The following is a 16,962-nucleotide window of genomic DNA, read 5'->3' as shown; positions in this document are numbered from 1 at the left end:
ACTTCACGAAACCTAACCCAACCTTACCTTACCATAACCGAAATCAATGAATTCGACATTGCAAAAATATACACAAAACGTGCTTACCTCAAAAAACCTAACCCAACCTAACCTAACAATCACCGAAATCAAATAATTGGACATTGCAAAAATATACACAAAACGTGCTTACTTCACGAAATCTAACCCAACCTAACCTAACCATCACCGAAATCAAAGAATTCGACATGGCCAAAATATCCACAAAACGATTTTACCCCACCAAACCTAACCCAACCTAACCTAACCATCATCGAAATCAAAGAATTCGACAATGCCAAAATATCCACAAAACGTGCTTACCTCTCCATTCTTAACCCCAATTAACCTAACCATCACGAAAATCAATGTATTCGACATTACAAAAATATACACAAAACGTGCTTACCTTTCCATACCTAACCCAACCTAACCTAACCATCACCGAAATCCATGAATTCGACATTGCCAAAATATCCACAAAACGTTCTTACCCCACCAAACCTAACCCAAACTAACCTAACCATCACCGAAATCAAAGATTTCGACATTGCCAAAATATCCACAAAACGTTCTTACCCCACCAAACCTAACCCAACCTAACCTAACCATCATCGAAATCAAAGAATTCGACATAGCCAAAATATCCAAAAAACGTGCTTACCCCACCAAACCTAACCCAACCTAACCTAACCATCACCGAAATCAAAGAATTCGACATGGCCAAATATCCAAAAAACGTGCTAACCTCACCAAACCTAACCCAACCTAAACTAATCATCACCGAAATCAATAAATTCGACATTGAAAAAATATACACAAAACGTTCTTACCCCACCAAACCTAACCCAACCTAAACTAACCGTCATCGAAATCAAAGAATTCAACATAGCCAAAATATCCACAAAACGTTCTTACCCCACCAAACCTAACCCAACCTAACCTAAACAACACCGAAATCAAAGATTTCGACATTGCCAAAATATCCACAAAACGTTCTTACCCCACCAAACCTAACCCAATCTAACCTTACCATCACCGAAATCAAAGAATTGGACATTGCAAACATATACACAAAAAGTGCTTACCTCACCAAACCTAACCCAACCTAAACTAATTATCACCGAAATCAAAGAATTGGACATTGCAAAAATATTCACAAAACCTGCTAACTTCACGAAACCTAACCCAACCTAACCTAACCGAAATCAAAGAATTGTATATTGCAGAAAAATACACAAAACGTGCTCACCTCCCCAAACCTAACCCAACCTAATCTAACCATCACCGAAATCAAAGAATTCGACATTGCCAAAATATACACTAAACGTTCTTACCCCACCAAACCTAACCCAACCTAACTTAACCATCAACGAAATCAATGAAATCGACATTGCAAAAATATCCACAAAACGTGCTTACCTCTCCATACCCAACCCAATCTAACCTAACCATCACCGAAATCAATGAATTCGACATTGCAAAAATATCCACAAAACGAGCTTACCTCTCCATACCTAACCCAAACTAACCTAACCGTCACCGAAATCAATGAATTCGACATTGCAAAAATATACACAAAACGTGCTTACTTCACCAAACCTAACCCAACCTAAACTAACTATCACCAAAATCAATGAATTCGACATTGCGAAAATATCCACAAAACGTTCTTACCCATCAAACCTAGCCTTACCAAACCTAACCATCACCGAAATCAAAGAATTCGACATTGCCAAAATATCCACAAAACGTGCTTACCTCTCCATACCTAACCCAATCTAACCTAACTGTTCCGACTTTTATAATGACGTGTGGCAAACAGTCTTATTAACTGATTGTCGATTGGCATTATTGACGAGTTGGAAGTAGTGTGGACCCAAGCGGAAGAACGCTACGGTCGAGTTGTCAGCGAAAAGACGGCGTACGGAGAAGTTGTGTTCTCGTACGTTCCGCTGAACCACCACGTGCAGATTTTACATTTCAATAAACTACATCAAACCATTATCGAAGTCTTTTCCATGATGGTCATTTCGAACCGGACACCAGTAACCTAGGCCACAACACCAAACGGACAAACCAATAGGAAAAAACGTGGTCGAGAAAAAATGGATGTCAATTAAGAAATCGGTATCGTTCCTTTGTTACTATCCGTACCTTTCCAATACTAATAACATGTTTGCTTCTATTTCAGCAATATATTGATTGATGTACAGAGGTACATGACCGCGTGATTGGACGCAGAAAATATATAAATAAAAACATAACCTACAAAGACGCATGGGACACAGAGGTAATCCAAAATTATCGGAACGATCACATAAACATCGTAAAGGATATTCAAGTAAGTGAATGTATTCAATCTCAGGCAATCTGTTCAAAAGGCAATCATGTGGGTAGGTCAGTTTTTAAAATATGTTTTAAAGTATAACAATTAATTAACGCGATTGTATAAAATAATATCGCGCTACGAAGGAATGTTTCATCGGTCGCATCGAATTTCGTATTAAAAGTGTAAAATCAGATGTAGTGTAAAATTAGCAAAGCACGTGGGGAATTATACTTGTAGCCCCAAAGTGGTTTAAAGCAAGTACATACCGGTATATTCATACATCGGTAGATCTTTGTTTCTTAATGTGTGTAGAAACACCCTCCCCCCCCCCCTCCACGATAAATGTGGAATTACACTTGTAGCCCCAAAGTGGCTTAAACCAAGTACGTACCGGTATATTCATACATCGGTAGATCTCTTTGTTTCATAATGTGTGATGAAACAGTGGTGATTTAAAATAAATCACAAGACTTGTAGTCCCAAAGTGGATTAAATCAAGTACATACCGGTATATTCATACATCGGTAGATCTCTTTGTTTCATAATGTGTGATGAAACAGTGGTGATTTAAAATAAATCACAAGACTTGTAGCCCCAAAGTGGTTTAAATCAAGCACCCACCAATTTAGGGTTGTTATTTCTTCCAAAATATGTTGGATAGATTCTGGTGATAATAGTTAAAGTAGAATATTAAGATTCACGGTTAATCATTGAATATTATTACCTTATCTCTACGAATAGTTCAATTGACAGCTATAGTAGAGAATAACTGTATTTATGAGACGAAATAGTGCAACTTTCTGAAACAAATGTCAAGTGCTAAAAACGAGGAAATAGAAGCTTCGACTTCCCAGTCGCATAAAGGTCGAAATCCAACTAGGGACGTAGAACCTATTAGAGACAGGTCAAGCTCTAGAATACATCAGACTCGAAGTCAGACTCAATCGATAGAAATATTAGCGAAGGAAAATAAAGTAGAAGTTATAATGACGTCAATAGAATTAAGGTATTCAGGCGCGGTACAAAGACTAAAAGGAAAAATAGATAAATCCTCCGAATTAGATGAAGGACAGTATCAAACCATTAAAGAAGCATACGATTATGTCCGAAAACTCCATTACGAGTATTTAGATAACCTTACAGACATACCGAAAGCGGCCAAAATAGACGAAGAATACGATGCAATTACAATAACAGTTAAAAATCTTAAAGCAGCATTAGATTGCCAATCCTTTCAAGATAGTAAACTAAAGGTAGAGCAAGCAACAATTAAATTTGCTAGAGATAAGTTACCGACGTTAACCATTCCCACATTTCAGGGAGATCCATCTGAATGGCAATCGTTTCAACAAGCTTTTAAGAATATAATAGGAAACAAAACGGAATATTCGAATGTCACGAAATTGCAATATTTGCATCAATCCTTAATCGGTCCCGCTTTGGCAGCTGTATCAGGTTTAGATATTAGCTCAGACAATTACGAAATAGCTTGGAGTATTTTAGACAAGCAATATAATTTACCAAGACTTAATCTCAAAACTAGGATTAATTCACTTTGTGACTTAAAATTAATCACAAGAGAATCACATATCGAATTGAGAAATCTATTGAATCAGGTAACAGTGTGTATTAAAAACATTGAATCGTTGGGTTACGCGAGAGAAATTTTAGATCCATGGGTAACATGTTTAGTTCTAAGGAAATTACCTTTTAATCTAGTAAGAGACTGGGAAATATCGCTGGTTAGCAGAGAAATGCCACCATATGAAAGTTTAGAGACATTCTTGCAGAATAGATGTAATGTATTACAATCTACTGCATCTGTAACTACGGTGAAGGAATTCCCTCATAGTCGTCAAAGAATCATGAGAACTCATGTCGCGAACAAAAACCCATCAAGTAAGGTAAACGCATGCGCATTCTGTCGAAATAATCATTTCATAGGCAAATGTGATAAATTCAAAGCAAAATCCAGTTTGGAAAGAAATGAATTCGTTAAATCTAATAACATGTGTTTTAAATGTTTAAATTCATCGCATAAGATAACAAATTGCAAGTCTAACTATAATTGCTTAAGGTGCAAACAAAACCATCATACTTTGTTGCATCAGGACGATACATTTAGTTCAAATAATACGGGAAGGAAGTCAATCAATGCTCATTCTACTCATTTCTCTCAAAGGGAGATAATTTTACCCACGGTACAAGTAGACATTATAACGTCCAATGGAACGGTCGTTAAGGGTCGCACATTATTAGATTCCGGCTCACAAGTCAACTATGTTACCACATCTTTCGCTAAGAAGAATAACTTCAAATTAGAGAAAATCTCTCAAAAAATTGTAGGTATCGCTAATCAAGAAAGTAGCATTCGTCACATCACCAAGGTGACCATAAGGTCTTCAACCACTAATTACTCAACCAAAGTGTTGTGTTTGGTATTACCAGAAATTACTGGCGAAATTCCAACTGTGAAACTGGATCAACAGTTAATTTCAATACCAGCGGGAATCAAGTTATCAGATCCCCTTTGGAATAAACCGACGCCAATCGATTTATTGCTCGGCGCCGAGATTTGCGTTCATGCTATGAAAGCAGGAACCATCCAGTTAGGAAAAGGTATGCCTATCTTAAAGGATACCGAATTCGGATGGACAATAGTTGGTCCATATCCCGAAGTAAATAATGCTCCAGGGAAGAGCCACATAGGCTTAAGTCAATTAGACAGTCACATTCAAAACTTTTGGATGATAGACCAGGTTCCTATGGTAAAACATCAATCTCTTGAGGAGAAAAGATGTGAGGAACATTTCCAAGCACACACATCACGAGATAAAAACGGTAGATTTTGTGTAGCTTTACCATATAAAAATTCCCCGGTAGTATTAGGAAGTTCATTGCACATTGCGGAGAAAAGACACAAAACTTTGGAAAGACGTTTTTTAGCCAATAATAATTTAAAAATGGAATACAATAAAGTTTTAGAAGAGTACATAAATTTAGGACATATGTCAGAGTGTGAACCTCCGGAGGCACATGAGGTTCATTGTTATTTACCTCATCACGTCGTGGTTAAGGAGTCTAGCCTTACCACTAAATATCGTGTAGTTTTTGATGCGTCCGCAAAGACAACGTCCAATATCTCACTAAATAATATTTTGATGGTGGGACCTAGTGTCCAATCAGATTGGTTAAATTTATTTTTATTAAAACTTATTGAACTCATTCCTCAGACAATCTTCAAAAAATGGAAGGATTGTCAATTATCCAATACAGTCATGAAACTTTATAAAATTCCTAGATTGATAATACTAAATAATGCCATTAATATACAGGCACACGGATTTTGTGACGCATCCGAGAAAGCTTATGGTGCTTGTATTTATGTAAAATGTACTGATCAATTGGGAAATTCCAAATGTCATCTTGTGTGTTCTCGTTCGAGAGTCGCTCCGCTCAGTTTTGTAACTATTCCGCGTTTAGAGCTGTGCTCCGCTATGTTATTATCAAAGTTAATGAAGTCAACAATAGACCAATTAACAATTCATATTAATGAAAAATATTATTGGACGGATTCAACCGTCGCATTGCATTGGATTAGGGGAGAGTCATGTAAATGGACTACCTTCGTTGCCAATCGAGTGGCCGAAATCCAATCAATATCTCAACCCATTGAGTGGTACCATGTCTCCTCTACAGACAATCCAGCAGATTTAATTTCTCGAGGGACTCAACCATCAGAATTAAATCATAATTCGTTATGGTGGGACGGCCCTAGTTGGTTGAAATTAGATGAATCACGATGGCCTCGAAGACCTCCTGAGATCACAATAGATCTTCCAGAGAGAAGGGTAGTCACTAACGCTACCCTTGTGAGGGAAAATAATTGGATAGATAAATATTCTCATCTTCCAAGACTCCTTCGAGTTTTATCATATGTTCGTCGGCCACTAAGGAATAAACAATTAAACGTTAAAGAAAATAACGAACCGTCCGCTTTAGAATTAAAGGATGCTTTAAATAATTTGATTAGGTTATCGCAAATGGAATCATTTCCATTGGAATATCATTTGCTGAGCAAGGGACATCCAATTCCCAGTAGCAGTAAATTAGCTAAATTGTCCCCTCTATTCCATGAGAATTTAATTTGTGTTGGAAGTAGACTTCCTCTGGGAACAACTCTATCAACGTCACCCATTATCTTGTCAAATAAGCATAAACTTACACACATGATTGTCCGAGATGCACACTTGAAATATATTCACTTGGGTACTCAAGCCTTACTGTCGTTATTGCGGCAGACCTATTGGCCATTGGCCGGACATAATACTGTCAAAGGAGTGGTGCGTTCATGTGTCATTTGTTTCAGAAATAAACCACTGTCACACAATAGATTAATGGGATTACTCCCGCTCGAACGTACTACTGCTAATTTTCCCTTCAGTCATGTGGGGATAGACTTCGCAGGACCTTTTCCTGTGAAGAGTGGTTGCAATAAGAATTCTAAGATAATTAAGGGTTACGTTTGTGTCTTTGTGTGTTTTTCCAGTAAGGCAGTTCACTTGGAACTTGTCGGAGACTTAACGAGTTCAAATTTCTTAAATTGTTTAAGAAGATTCGTAGCCAGACGTGGCAGGCCCAATACGATATATTCCGACAATGCTACTAATTTTGTCGGTGCAAGTCGTGAACTCGTTAATTTAGTAAAATTAATTTACGAACGTCCTCATGAGGAGAAGCTACTACGGTATGTAGCCTCCGAAGGGATTCGTTGGAAGTTTAACCCGCCAAGGGCGCCTCACATGGGAGGGCTGTGGGAAGCAGCGGTTAAATCCATGAAAATTCATTTAAACAAGGTGTTAAAGGCCACCACCTTAAATTTCGAATCATTTTGTACGGTATTGACTCAAATAGAAGCTTGCATGAATTCCCGTCCTCTTAGTCCCTTGTCATCGGATCCACTAGACCTTTTACCCCTCACACCTGGACATTTCTTAATTGGTAAATCCTTACTCGCTCTTCCAATGGAGGTTAAATATAACACTAATGTCCATGCCAATCTGCTTCAGATACAATTGACCACAGCAGCATTTTGGAAACGTTGGTCGGCGGAATATTTACATTCTTTGCAGTTACGACACAAATGGAAGAAGGACTCGAGCAACAATCTGAGTGTGGGTCAAATGGTCCTGTTAAAGGAGGAACACATGCTGCCAACCCGATGGGTCTTGGGTCGAGTCACTAAATTGTATCCCGGACCAGATGGCAGAGTTCGAGTCGTCGACGTCTTTACTGCCAGCGGAGAGTTTCGTCGGTCCAGTCATCTAGTGGCGCCATTGCCGATTCTACCACAAGGACCACTTGACAGGAAGGAAGATCAGCAAGAGGGAGGAGAAACAGCAGCTTCAATTCCGTCAACTTCGGTAGCTTAGTTTAACCCGAAGACACTACCCCCAACGCATATTACTTATTAGATGTAATCATGAGTTTAAATCATTCAATGTTAATAGTAATACTCCGTAATTCACTTTAATTGTGTTGTGTGTATAATTTAAGCTATTTTCATTTTAACATTCGGCAGTATATATCTCCGAATTTAATCTAATCATTTTGTCTTTATAATATAAGACTTGTCTCATGTCATCACTCGGAAGGATTATATCCGAGTTTAAAATAAACTGTTCAAATTTGACAGTTAAAATTATATTCATGATTTGTTAATGTTAGTCTCCAAGCCAAACTTAATGGAGCATCTTAAATTATTTCATGTCTACTTAATTATAACCTGCCGGGAGTCATCCGCAGGTCTTATATTTCTTGTTATGAAAACATAAGTTAACTCTTACTGTTTATAGTATTTATGTGAATCATAGAATAAGTAAATATTATAATACTGAACATTTCGATGTTTAACGTAGAGACATCTATAATCATAGTTCGCCTTCATTTCCTGCTTGTAGGAATGAATGAATGACTTTCCAATTTACTTGTAATTTAGCAATGTTTGTGTTACTTGTTGATGAAATCAAGTTAACTTAGGAGCATTACACTCACTAATCAAGTTTAGTTGATCGGTAATAACTGATCTGTATTGACAACTGTAATAGTGTCAACATTGTATTGTCTAAGTTAACATCAAGATGAGGAATGCTTAAGTTAAACCATATACAGTCCACTCTCTCTTCTTTAAAGTAAACTTATCTTGTAATGCTTATTCACAGCTTCAAAGAAGATTTCAAAAATTTTAATGTAAATAGAAATAACATTCACCAGAGGTATACCTATAAGTTGAAATATTACTGAACCAATAAATTGATTTTATCCTCACACTGGATGAGGCAAAGGTTTCATTATTCACCCTATATTTAATTATTTTAAGAGCTATGATTTATTGTAAACGACTCGTCAGTAATGCTGTAACTCTGTAGAATAACTGTATTGTTCAACAGTTTTCCTATGTGGGACTATGTTCCGACTTTTATAATGACGTGTGGCAAACAGTCTTATTAACTGATTGTCGATTGGCATTATTGACGAGTTGGAAGTAGTGTGGACCCAAGCGGAAGAACGCTACGGTCGAGTGGTCAGCGAAAAGACGGCGTACGGAGAAGTTGTTTCTCGTACGTTCCGCTGAACCATATCCACGTGCAGATTTTACATTTCAATAAACTACATCAAACCATTATCGAAGTCTTTTCCACTAACCATCACCGAAATCAATGAATTCGACATTGCAAAAATATCCACAAAACGTGCTTACCTCTCCATACCTAACCCAACCTAACCTAACCATCACCAAAATCAATGAATTCGACATTGAAAAATATACACAAAACGTGCTAACCTCACAACACCTAACCCATCCTAACCTAACCATCACTGAAATCAAAGAATTGGACATTGAAAAAATATGAACAAAACGTGCTTACTTCACGAAACCTTACCCAACCTAACCTAACCATCACCGAAATCGAAGAATTCGACATCGCCAAAATATCCACAAAACGTTCATACCCCACCAAACCTAACCTAACCTAACCTAACCATCACCGAAAATAAAGAATTGGACATTGCAAACATATACACAAAACGTGCTTACCTAACCAAACCAAACCCAACCTTACCCAACCTAACATAACCATCACCCAAATCAAAGAATTCGACATTGCCAAAATATCCACAAAACGTGCTTACCTCTCCATACCTAACCCAATCTAACCTAACCATCACCGAAATCCATGAATTCGACATTGCAAAAATATACACAAAACGTGCTAACCTCACGAAACCTAACCCAACCTAACCTAACCATCACCGAAATCAAAGAATTCGACATGGCCAAAATATCCACAAAACGTTCTTACCCCACCAAACCTAACCCAAACTAAACTAAACAACACCGAAATCAAAGATTTTGACATTGCCAAAATATCCACAAAACGTTCTTACCCCACCAAACCTAACCCAACCTAACCTAACCATCACCGAATTCAAAGAATTCGACATTGCCAAAATATTCACAAATCCTGCTTACTTCACGAAACCTAACCCAACCTTACCTTACCATAACCGAAATCAATGAATTCGACATTGCAAAAATATACACAAAACGTGCGCACTTCAAAAAACCTAACCCAAAATAACCTAACAATCACCGAAATCAAATAATTGGACATTGCAAAAATATACACAAAACGTGCTTACTTCACGAAATCTAACCCAACCTAACCTAACCATCACCGAAATCAAAGAATTCGACATTGCCAAAATATCCACAAAACGTTCTTACCCCACCAAACCTAACCCAACCTAACCTAACAATCACCGAAATCAAATAATGGGACATTGCAAAAATATACACAAAACGTGCTTACTTCACGAAATCTAACCCAACCTAACCTAACCATCACCGAAGTCAAAAAAATCGACATTGCCAAAATATCCACAAAACGTGCTTACCTCACCATACATAACCCAACCTAACCTAAAAAACACCGAAATCAAAGATTTCGACATTGCCAAAATATCCAAAAAACGATTTTACCCAACCAAACTTACCCAACCTAACCTCACCATCATCGAAATCAGTGAATTCGACATTGCAAAAATATACACAAAACGTGCTAACCTCACCAAACCTAGCCCAACCTAACCTAACCATCACCGAAATCAAAGAATTCGACATGGCCAAAATATCCACAAAACGATTTTACCCCACCAAACCTAACCCAACCTAACCTAACCATCATCGAAATCAAAGAATTCGACAATGCCAAAATATCCACAAAACGTGCTTACCTCTCCATTCTTAACCCCAATTAACCTAACCATCACGAAAATCAATGTATTCGACATTACGAAAATATACACAAAACGTGCTTACCTTTCCATACCTAACCCAACCTAACCTAACCATCACCGAAATCCATGAATTCGACATTGCAAAAATATACACAAAACGTGCTAACCTCACCAAACCTAACCCAACCTAACCTAACCATCACCGAAATCAAAGAATTCGACATGGCCAAAATATCCACAAAACGTTCTTACCCCACCAAACCTAACCCAACCTAAACTAAACAACACCGAAATCAAAGATTTTGACATTGCCAAAATATCCACAAAACGTTCTTACCCCACCAAACCTAACCCAACCTAACCTAACCATCACCGAATTCAAAGAATTCGACATTGCCAAAATATTCACAAATCCTGCTTACTTCACGAAACCTAACCCAACCTTACCTTACCATAACCGAAATCAATGAATTCGACATTGCAAAAATATACACAAAACGTTCTTACCCCACCAAACCTAACCCAACCTAACCTAACAATCACCGAAATCAAATAATGGGACATTGCAAAAATATACACAAAACGTGTTTACTTCACGAAATCTAACCCAACCTAACCTAACCATCACCGAAATCAAAGAATTCGACATTGCCAAAATATCCACAAAACGTGCTTACCTCACCATACATAACCCAACCTAACCTAAAAAACACCGAAATCAAAGATTTTGACATTGCCAAAATATCCACAAAACGTTCTTACCCCACCAAACCTAACCCAACCTAACCTAACCATCATCGAAATCAAAGAATTCAACATTGCCAAAATATCCACAAAACGTTCTTACCCCACCAAACCTAACCCAACCTAACCTAACCATCACCGAATTCAAAGAATTCGACATTGCCAAAATATTCACAAATCCTGCTTACTTCACGAAACCTAACCCAACCTTACCTTACCATAACCGAAATCAATGAATTCGACATTGCAAAAATATACACAAAACGTTCTTACCCCACCAAACCTAACCCAACCTAACCTAACAATCACCGAAATCAAATAATGGGACATTGCAAAAATATACACAAAACGTGTTTACTTCACGAAATCTAACCCAACCTAACCTAACCATCACCGAAATCAAAGAATTCGACATTGCCAAAATATCCACAAAACGTGCTTACCTCACCATACATAACCCAACCTAACCTAAAAAACACCGAAATCAAAGATTTTGACATTGCCAAAATATCCACAAAACGTTCTTACCCCACCAAACCTAACCCAACCTAACCTAACCATCATCGAAATCAAAGAATTCAACATTGCCAAAATATCCACAAAACGTGCTTACCTCTCCATACTTCACCCAACCTAACCTAACCATCATCGAAATCAAAGAATTCGACATTGCCAAAATATCCACAAAACGTGCTGACCTCTCCATATTTAACCCAACCTAACCTAACAATCACCGAAATCAATGAAATCGACATTGCAAAAATATCCACAAAACGTGCTTACCTCTCCATACCTAACCAAACCTAACCTAACCATCACCGAAATCAATGAAATCGACATTGCAGAAATATCCACAAAACGTGCTTACTATTCCATACCTAACCCAACCTAACCTTACCATCACCGAAATCCATGAATTCGACATTGCAAAAATATACACAAAACGTACTAACCTCACCAAACCTAACCCAACCTTAACTAACCTTCACCGAAATCAAATAATTGGACATTGCAAAAATATACACAAAACGTGCTTACTTCACGAAATCGAATCCCAACCTAACCTAACCATCACCGAAATCAAAGAATTCGACATTGCCAAAATATCCACAAAACGTTCTTACCCCACCAAACCTAACCCAACCTAACCTAACAATCACCGAAATCAAATAATGGGACTTTGCAAAAATATACACAAAACGTGCTTACTTCACGAAATCTAACCCAACCTAACCTAACCTAACCTAACCTAACCTAACCATCACCGAAATCAAAGAATTCGACATTGCCAAAATATCCACAAAACGTGCTTACCTCACCATACATAACCCAACCTAACCTAAAAAACACCGAAATCAAAGATTTTGACATTGCCAAAATATCCACAAAACGTTCTTACCCCACCAAACCTAACCCAACTTAACCTACACATCATCGAAATCAAAGAATTCAACATTGCCAAAATATCCACAAAACGTGCTTACCTCTCCATACCTAACCAAACCTAACCTAACCATCACCGAAATCAATGAAATCGACATTGCAGAAATATCCACAAAACGTGCTTACCTTTCCATACCTAACCCAACCTAACCTAACCATCAACGAAATCCATGAATTCGACATTGCAAAAATATACACAAAACGTACTAACCTCAGCAAACCTAACCCAACCTTAACTAACCTTCACCGAAATCAATGAATTCGACATTGCAAAAATATACACAAAACGTGCTAACCTCACCAAACCTGGCCCAACCTAACCTAACCATCACCGAAATCAAAGAATTCGACATTGCCAAAATATCCAAAAAAAGGGGTTACCTCACCATACCTAACCCAACCTAACCTAACCATCACCGAAATCAAAGAATTTGACATGGCCAAAATATCCACAAAACGTTCTTACCCCACCAAACCTAACCCAACCTAAACTAAACAACACCGAAATCAAAGATTTTGACATTGCCAAAATATCCACAAAACGTTCTTACCCCACCAAACCTAACCCAACCTAACCTAACCATCACCGAATTCAAAGAATTCGACATTGCCAAAATATTCACAAATCCTGCTTACTTCACGAAACCTAACCCAACCTTACCTTACCATCACCGAAATCCATGAATTCGACATTGCAAAAATATACACAAAACGTACTAACCTCACCAAACCTAACCCAACCTTAACTAACCTTCACCGAAATCAATGAATTCGACATTGCAAAAATATACACAAAACGTGCGCACTTCAAAAAACCTAACCCAACCTAACCTAACAATCACCGAAATCAAATAATTGGACATTGCAAAAATATACACAAAACGTGCTTACTTCACGAAATCGAATCCCAACCTAACCTAACCATCACCGAAATCAAAGAATTCGACATTGCCAAAATATCCACAAAACGTTCTTACCCCACCAAACCTAACCCAACCTAACCTAACAATCACCGAAATCAAATAATGGGACTTTGCAAAAATATACACAAAACGTGCTTACTTCACGAAATCTAACCCAACCTAACCTAACCTAACCTTACCTAACCTAACCATCACCGAAATCAAAGAATTCGACATTGCCAAAATATCCACAAAACATGCTTACCTCACCATACATAACCCAACCTAACCTAAAAAACACCGAAATCAAAGATTTTGACATTGCCAAAATATCCACAAAACGTTCTTACCCCACCAAACCTAACCCAACTTAACCTACACATCATCGAAATCAAAGAATTCAACATTGCCAAAATATCTACAAAACGTGCTTACATCTCCATACTTCACCCAACCTAACCTAACTATCATCGAAATCAAAGAATTCGACATTGCCAAAATATCCACAAAACGTGCTGACCTCTCCATATTTAACCCAACCTAACCTAACCATCACCGAAATCAAAGAAATCGACATTGCAAAAAAATCCACAAAACGTGCTTACCTCTCCATACCTAACCAAACCTAACCTAACCATCACCGAAATCAATGAAATCGACATTGCAGAAATATCCACAAAACGTGCTTACCTTTCCATACCTAACCCAACCTAACCTAACCATCACCGAAATCCATGAATTCGACATTGCAAAAATATACACAAAACGTACTAACCTCAGCAAACCTAACCCAACCTTAACTAACCTTCACCGAAATCAATGAATTCGACATTGCAAAAATATACACAAAACGTGCTAACCTCACCAAACCTGGCCCAACCTAACCTAACCATCACCGAAATCAAAGAATTCGACATAGCCAAAATATCCAAAAAAAGGGGTTACCTCACCATACCTAACCCAACCTAACCTTACCATCACCGAAATCAAAGAATTCGACATATCCAAAATATCCACAAAACGTTCTTACCCCACCAAACCTAACCCAACCTAACCTAACCATCACCGAAATCAAAGAATTCGACATATCCAAAATATCCACAAAACGTTCTTACCCCACCAAACCTAACCCAAACTAACCTAACCATCACCGAAATCTAAGATTTCGACATTGCCAAAATATCCACAAAACGTTCTTACCCCACCAAACCTAACCCAAACTAACCTAACCATCACCGAAATCTAAGATTTTGACATTGCCAAAATATCCACAAAACGTTCTTACCCCACCAAACCTAACCCAACTTAACCTACACATCATCGAAATCAAAGAATTCAACATTGCCAAAATATCTACAAAACGTGCTTACCTCTCCATACTTCACCCAACCTAACCTAACCATCATCGAAATCAAAGAATTCGACATTGCCAAAATATCCACAAAACGTGCTGACCTCTCCATATTTAACCCAACCTAACCTAACCATCACCGAAATCAAAGAAATCGACATTGCAAAAAAATCCACAAAACGTGCTTACCTCTCCATACCTAACCAAACCTAACCTAACCATCACCGAAATCAATGAAATCGACATTGCAGAAATATCCACAAAACGTGCTTACCTTTCCATACCTAACCCAACCTAACCTAACCATCACCGAAATCCATGAATTCGACATTGCAAAAATATACACAAAACGTACTAACCTCAGCAAACCTAACCCAACCTTAACTAACCTTCACCGAAATCAATGAATTCGACATTGCAAAAATATACACAAAACGTGCTAACCTCACCAAACCTGGCCCAACCTAACCTAACCATCACCGAAATCAAAGAATTCGACATTGCCAAAATATCCAAAAAAAGGGGTTACCTCACCATACCTAACCCAACCTAACCTAACCATCACCGAAATCAAAGAATTCGACATATCCAAAATATCCACAAAACGTTCTTACCCCACCAAACCTAACCCAACCTAACCTAACCATCACCGAAATCAAAGAATTCGACATGGCCAAAATATCCACAAAACGTTCTTTCCCCACCAAACCTAACCCAACCTAAACTAAACAACACCGAAATCAAAGATTTTGACATTGCCAAAATATCCACAAAACGTTCTTACCCCACCAAACCAAACCCAACCTAACCTAACCATCACCGAATTCAAAGAATTCGACATTGCCAAAATATTCACAAATCTTGCTTACTTCACGAAACCTAACCCAACCTTACCTTACCATAACCGAATTCAATGAATTCGACATTGCAAAAATATACACAAAACGTGCGCACTTCAAAAAACCTAACCCAACCTAACCTAACAATCACCGAAATCAAATAATTGGACATTGCAAAAATATACACAAAACGTGCTTTCTTCACGAAATCTAACCCAACCTAACCTAACCATCACCGAAATCAAAGAATTCGACATATCCAAAATATCCACAAAACGTTCTTACCCCACCAAACCTAACCCAAACTTACCTAAACATCACCGAAATCAAATAATTGGACATTGCAAAAATATACACAAAACGTGCTTTCTTCACGAAATCTAACCCAACCTAACCTAACCATCACCGAAATCAAAGAATTCGACATTGCAAAAATATACACAAAACGTACTAACCTCACCATACCTAACCCAACCTAACCTAACCATCACCGAAATCAATGAATTCGACATTGCAAAAATATACACAAAACGTGCTAACCTCACCAAACCTGGCCCAACCTAACCTAACCATCACCGAAATCAAAGAATTCGACATTGCCAAAATATCCAAAAAAAGGGGTTACCTCACCATACCTAACCCAACCTAACCTAACCATCACCGAAATCAATGAATTCGACATTGCAAAAATATACACAAAACGTGCTAACCTCACCAAACCTAACCCAACCTAACCTAACCATCACCGAAATCAAAGAATTCGACATGGCCAAAATATCCACAAAACGTTCTTACCCCACCAAACCTAACCCAACCTAACCTAACCATCACCGAAATCAAAGAATTCGACATATCCAAAATATCCACCAAACGTTCTTACCCCACCAAACCTAGCCCAAACTAACCTAACCATCACCGAATTCTAAGATTTCGACATTGCCAAAATATCCACAAAACGCTCTTACCCCACCAAACCTAACCCAACCTAACCTAACCATCATCGAAATCAAAGAATTCGACATGGCCAAAATA

This window comes from Arctopsyche grandis, chromosome 3 (genome assembly GCF_051622035.1).
Source record: "Arctopsyche grandis isolate Sample6627 chromosome 3, ASM5162203v2, whole genome shotgun sequence".
Lineage (NCBI taxonomy): Eukaryota > Metazoa > Arthropoda > Insecta > Trichoptera > Hydropsychidae > Arctopsyche > Arctopsyche grandis.
The sequence above is the reverse complement of the archived record's forward strand: the minus strand, read 5'-3'. Positions refer to the sequence as shown.